The following is a 6,000-nucleotide window of genomic DNA, read 5'->3' as shown; positions in this document are numbered from 1 at the left end:
CCACTTCAGGCAGAGGGAGAATTGCTAGGGCATGGAGCCATTGAGGGTAGTTGTAAAGGGAAATGTAAACAAGAAGAAAAAAGGGAGACATCAGAAGACACCCCTAAATATAAAGGTTAAAAACAATGTGTCAACCAATGTGCATCAGGTCAGTTCAGTAGGAGAGATCTTGATCTTTTGGTGTTTCCTCTAAGAACATTAGCGATATTTATTTTGAGTTGCCAAAAAGAGATTCTAGATTTAATTCAACTCTGATGAAATTCCACTGACTTTATTAGCAATACATCAGAGGCTAATTTGTTGCTTTTATCATTCCTGTTTGCTGCTTGCTCTGCATCTTTTTTGGAATCTCTTGTGAAGTTTTTATCTTGTGAGTCAATTGCCGTGTGGGCAGTGCAGTTCCTATTCAGTCTTCAGTCTGAACACAGTCATTAGAGGATTTGTTTTTTTTCGCTCTGTTGCTTAATCAGTAACGACCTCTTCTTCTGAGTCTCCTTCAAACTTGCACTTCTGGTAAACAATTCCACAGCGTGTCTCTGCATACAGAGAAAATGGACTCCTGTGACTTTCCCCTAAGTGTAAATAGGTTATTTTCTCTTTAACTTAGTTGTTGTGTTTCAATAAATATCAAAGGAAGCCTACATTTTATGAAGAGACAATCAGTACAAATTACCACCAATACCTTAAAATAATGATCAAACTTTTGCCAAAAATATTAATTCACTCTCAGTGCGACAAAGAAAAACACTTCAATAAGTAATGGGAGTAGGTGGAGTGAATATCATTTGGTAATTAGTATAAGAAACAAGCAGTGCTTAACTTGTGATGAAAACTTGTTGGGTTCAAGCAACTGTTTTACATTCATAAGTGATATGGCAAGTCCAGAGGTGTCAGGGTATAAACTGCTAAGCTGAGAAGAGCTGGGACTCAGCCTTGGCAAACCCTGGCACAGATTAAGCACTGGAAACAGGTAAATAATTACAACTGGAACGGACCAGTAATAGGCCAAATTCATTGCAGTAATAACTTCATTGAAGCCAGTGAAAGTAATGATCCCTGACAATAGCTTATATGACAGAGACAATGTAAATGAGTAATATCTTTTGTTGAACAAGATTTCTGTTGGCGAGAGGGACAAGCTTTTGAGTTTACAGCAAGCTCATATTCAGGTATCTGTGTAAGCTTGAAAGCTTATTTATTTCACCAACTAAAGTAGATCCAATAAAAGACATTATCTCACCTTCCTAGCTCTTCTCATATCCTGGGACCAATATGACTACAACAACATAGCAAATAGTTTACATGGACCGCCTTCACTATGATCAGTTTCAGAGTCTAAAAATACAAATGGAATGTTTACTGGGAGTCTTGGAGTGAGTGACAGAGAGAGAAAGCAAGGGTGTAGGATCACTGGTTAGGGAGTTAATAGAGAAAGAAAAAAAAATCAGAGCTGGCAAAATGAGGGAATGAAGCAGGGTGACAGAGCGGGAAGCAGAGCTGGTGTGGGAGGGAGGTCCAGGGGCTAGACGCGAGGAGGGGGGGTGGGAAGCAGAGCTGGGGGGAAGGGTGTCCGGGGGCCACGGGGCTGGCCGGGAGGAGAGGGGGACAGGAAGCAGACCTGGCGGGGGAGGCGGGGGAAAATGCAGCCACTGGCCACAGCTGGAGTCCTTTGGGCGGCACCCCCAGCAGGCATTCCCTTTAGTTGTGAGCAGAAGCCGGGTGGAGCCGGGGAAGGGGCTGGAGCTGGGAATCACTCCACCCACTCGGGTTCTGCTCGCAACCAGATACTCCCAAGCTGGGAGGCGCTCCCAGCGCCAATCGTGGCCCCCTCTGGTCACGTGCAGAAGCCGGGTGGGGGGAGTGACTCCTGGCCCTCACCCCACCTGGCTTTTGCATGTGCCTGCAGTGCTCCCAGCGCCAATCGCGACCCTGCCTCCCAGTCGCTCCCCACCCCCGTCAGGCTTTCGTCCGGTGCCCAGCCAGGAATTCAGAAAATACCGGACATTGCACACGTGCGGTATTTTCTGAATTTTTCTACCGGACAGAGCTGAAATACCAGACTGTTCGGTAGAAAACCGAACACCTGGCAATCTGACTCCCACCCCTTCCGCAACCTTTCCCCCCACCCAAGGTAACCAATTCCATGGGAGAGGCCAGACCACACTCCAGGATATTGCCTCCAGCCTCTGAACATCCCCAGGCCCTTTACTCTCCCCATTCACAGTGGGTGCACAGCCCCATCCTTCCCGGTGGGTCAGCGTGCCTGGCAGCCGGAGATGTTGGCAGCCATGTCTCATCTTGAACCTTCCTGGCCAGCTAGAGGGCCGGGCAGCTAAACTGTGGCCCCTGCCCTCCTGGGTGACCAGGGAGCCTGGCAGCGGCACCATGGCCTCAGCCCTCCCAGGTGGTAAGAAGGCCAGACAGCTGCACCATAACCCCAGCTGTGCAGAGGGCTGGGCAGCTGTGCTGTAGCCCCAGCCATTCTGACTGGCCAGAGCATGGGCAGTTTGGAAAGGCCATGCCTACCCTTGCCTACATCACCTGCCAGACATGCCACTGCATGTGTTATGAGCACTACAGATGCCAATTTCATGCTGATTGAATAAGCAGTTTGAAGTTAAATATCCAATGAGGAGCCAATCCAGCAAAGCTTTTAAATACACCTTTAACATTAAGCATGTGAGTATCCCATTGGAAAGAGAACCACATGCTTAAGAGCTTTGCTTGGAGCCTTAATCACCAGTGTTTTGTTTAAAAAATAAAAGTAAAAATTAATCAAGATTATGTACTTATTTAGCGTCTTCTACTCAAAATCTTAGTGTTTTACAAACATTAACATGGTGTATTATACTATCTCTGTAAGGTAAGGGAATGCCTTCATTTTATAAAATGAAGAAACTGAGGCAAAGAGTTAGCATTAGTAAGAGTGAGTTTTAAAGCAGGTATCCTAGTGTTTCAAAAAATAGTGTAAACCTCTCTTCATTTTAAAAAAGTTTAACACTGGTCAGTTTATACAGTCTTAAAAAGTTTATACTGTCCAGAAAGCATGGACCAAACCATGTGAAATTATTTAAAAAAAAAAACCCCACACTTTAACTTAGATATTACATCTAAGATATTGTACTAAAGATTATTCAAATTATTCATATCAAATATAAAATTTCAGATTTCAAATAGAGTATGTGATGATTAGGCTTTGTGCAGGCCATACAGCTGCAGCAAAAAGGAGAATGAATGCAGCAGTGGTACCTCTGCAACAAGATTTATCCAACCTGTTTTTGGAGCTGTCTTTTTTAAATAAGCTTTGAGGGAAACATAGCTGAACCCAGTCCTGACATGCTAAAGCTAAGAACGAAAAATAAATCTGTATCTGGTTATTTGGTAAAATGAGGAAATACTACATTTTGTGATAGGCACATTTAACAGACCTGAACAGAATTAAACAGTTTTAAATGATTTGATCATCCTCCCTTGAAGTCAAAGGCAAAATTTCTATAGATATAAAAGGAAATAGCATCATACCTGGGACCTTGAATGGGAATGACAGTGATATAGTCATCTGCTGAATAAGAGGAATACAACTGATTATTGGAATGCACTGTTCATTTTGTTTAGAGTTGTACATAGATGATGGAACTAGGGGTGCTCGTATACCCCCTGACTTGAAATTGATTTAATTACATATAGGGTTTACAATTTGGTTCAATGCCCCTCAGTATATACTTTCACTCTACAAATTGTCCCAGCGCCCCTGGATGTGTAAACATTAATGATTGCATAGTAATTACTTCTGTTCAATTACAATTTAACTGGTTAGGCTGGCTCAGTGATCAAAGCATTAGATTTGAAATACCTGGATTCCTTACTGGAAGCATAGGTTCAAATTCCAGCAGGATTGACTCAGATTTTCATCAGTCAAAAGTAGGAGTTCCATGGGGTTTGCTCTGTAAGGGTCCTTTCTCATGAGGCATTGAACACTTTAGTCTTGTTTGCCCTATGTGGCCATTAAAGATCCGTTCAAGAGAATGGGGGTCACGCAGATATGTTTTGTCAAAAATTTTCCCTTCCTCTCTGCTGTTGTGTAGCATGGTGTACTTCTGGTTGTCAGCCACCCATGCCAAAGGCATCTACTGTGTCCTAGTAACTTATATGTGCATGTGTATAGTGACTGCCCACGTACACATAGACACACATACTCTACTTATGACCCTAACAAATTCACAGCCCTGAAAAACACATCACGGGCTGTTAAATTAGTTACATTTCCCAGGGAGGCCTATGGGAGGGGGGGAATGAAAGGGGCAGGACTGGGGGCACCCCAGCCATGGGGTACTACTGTTCTCCAGGCTCCAACTGTTAGTCCAGGAAGTGAGAGAACTTCCTCTTTACATCTGCTCTTGAGGAGAAAAAGTCAAAGGTACCGGATGGCATTCACCCAAGGGTGCTCAAAGAACTCAAATGGGAAATTGCTCAACTGTGGTTTGTAACCTATCCTTTAAATCAGCTTCTGTACCCAAGGACTGGAAGACAACTAACATAATGCCAATATTACAAAAGGGCTCTAGAGGCAACCCTGGCAATTACAGACCAGTAAGTCTAACATCAGTACCGAGCAAATTAGTTGAAACAGTAGTGTGAGGGGGTCACTCACCACCGTAGCGGGGGTCCGTCATCTGTCCCCGGAATCAGTCCATTCCGCCCGCACCGGCCTCCGCTCACGTGGCGTTTCCCCTCTGGAATCTTCTAGTCGCGTTGCTCTCTTCGCCACACTGCCCTCCGGCAGTGCCCAAGTCACTCGCTCTGAGCCCCCCTTCCGGGGGATTGGTGTCTCTCCAGCAGGCCTGTCCGCAGGCCTAGCAGGCTGGCCGGTTGGCTGTCCGAGCGCCCTGGCCCAGCCTGACTCTCTAGCCCTGCCCTAGCTCCAGAGAGCGTCCTGCTCCCTCGGCAGCCAGGCTCACGGCCTTGCCACAGGCCTAGCAGGCTGCCTGGTTGGCTGTCCAAGCGCCCTGGCCCAGCCTGACTCTCTAGCCCTGCCCTAGCTCCAGAGAGTGTCCTGCTCCCTCGGCAGCCAGGCTCACTCTGACTTGGCTGAAGCAGCCCTGCCCTTTTATAGCTCCCAGCTGGGCCTTAATTGGCCAACGCCGCCCAGCTGGGCTGAACTCCCCGGGCCTGCTCCAGGCTGGGGTTTGGCTCTTAAGGGGCCAGTACAGGGCAGCTGCCCTGTTACACACCCTCCCCCTTAAATATCTCCCGAGGGGGGGGGTTTCCCTGCTGCCTGCCCTGTTCCACAAGCCCCAGCCCCATCTCGCTATGAGGCGGGGCCACAGTTCCAGGCGTGTCCATATCAAGTCCTCCTCCCGGAGTGAACCCGGGACGGCCCGGCCGGGGCCGAGGGGGGGGGGGGGGGGAGGGGGCGCAGGCCCACCCGTCTCACTGCGCCCCGGCCCAGGGACCCTGAGCGCAGCCGCGTCGCTGCCATTGGCTCAGTCCGGGCCTTGCTGGCCGTGGTGGTTCTCCCGCCTGAGCGATCCCTGGGCCCCTTCTTCTCCCCCCCTTCCCGGGTACCTGTACGTCTGAGGGCTCGTCGGGCTGTCGCGCTGTCCTAGTCATCCTAGTGGGGTCCGGGTGGCCCACTCCAGGGGTCCAGGGTGGGGTCCTGCGAGGTCCCGTCGGTGGGTCGGCCGCGGCGTTCCAGCACCCATCGGGGATCTAGCTGGTCCAGCCCATCGGGGTCGTCCTCGGGACCCAGGGGTGCTCCGGCCGCAGGTCTGGGCCAGGTCTCCGTGCCCCAGGCTGGGGCGTTTCGGCCGGCCTCCAGGAACTCAGCTGGGTGCCGCCCAGCCCGGGCCTCCCCGGGCAGGAGTTTGGGGTCTGCCTCCAGCTCCTCCAGCGGCTGGGCCCTGACTGCCCTCTCCCGCCGTCTTCTTATCCTCCCCGCCCCGCCCACTGGGTTCCGGTCAGGTGACGGGGTGGGGTCCGCCTCCGCCCACCCGGGCGTCC

At 49.6% G+C, this 6,000-nt stretch overlaps 1 long non-coding RNA gene across 1 annotated transcript; it reads right to left on the bottom strand.

The window, feature by feature from the left end:
• Window positions 1-255: 255 nt before the first annotated feature.
• LOC102445381 (uncharacterized) lies at window positions 256-3,574 on the bottom strand. The gene is made up of 2 exons (XR_016350565.1): window positions 3,523-3,574; window positions 256-536 (listed from the first exon to the last, which is right to left on the bottom strand). It is a non-coding gene; the product is annotated as an uncharacterized LOC102445381 (long non-coding RNA).
• Between the last annotated feature and the right edge of the window lie 2,426 nt (window positions 3,575-6,000).

Source organism: Pelodiscus sinensis, chromosome 13, assembly GCF_052426305.1.
Source record: "Pelodiscus sinensis isolate ZL-2025 chromosome 13, ASM5242630v1, whole genome shotgun sequence".
NCBI lineage: Eukaryota > Metazoa > Chordata > Testudines > Trionychidae > Pelodiscus > Pelodiscus sinensis.
This window is presented reverse-complemented; position numbering and strand designations above follow the sequence as displayed.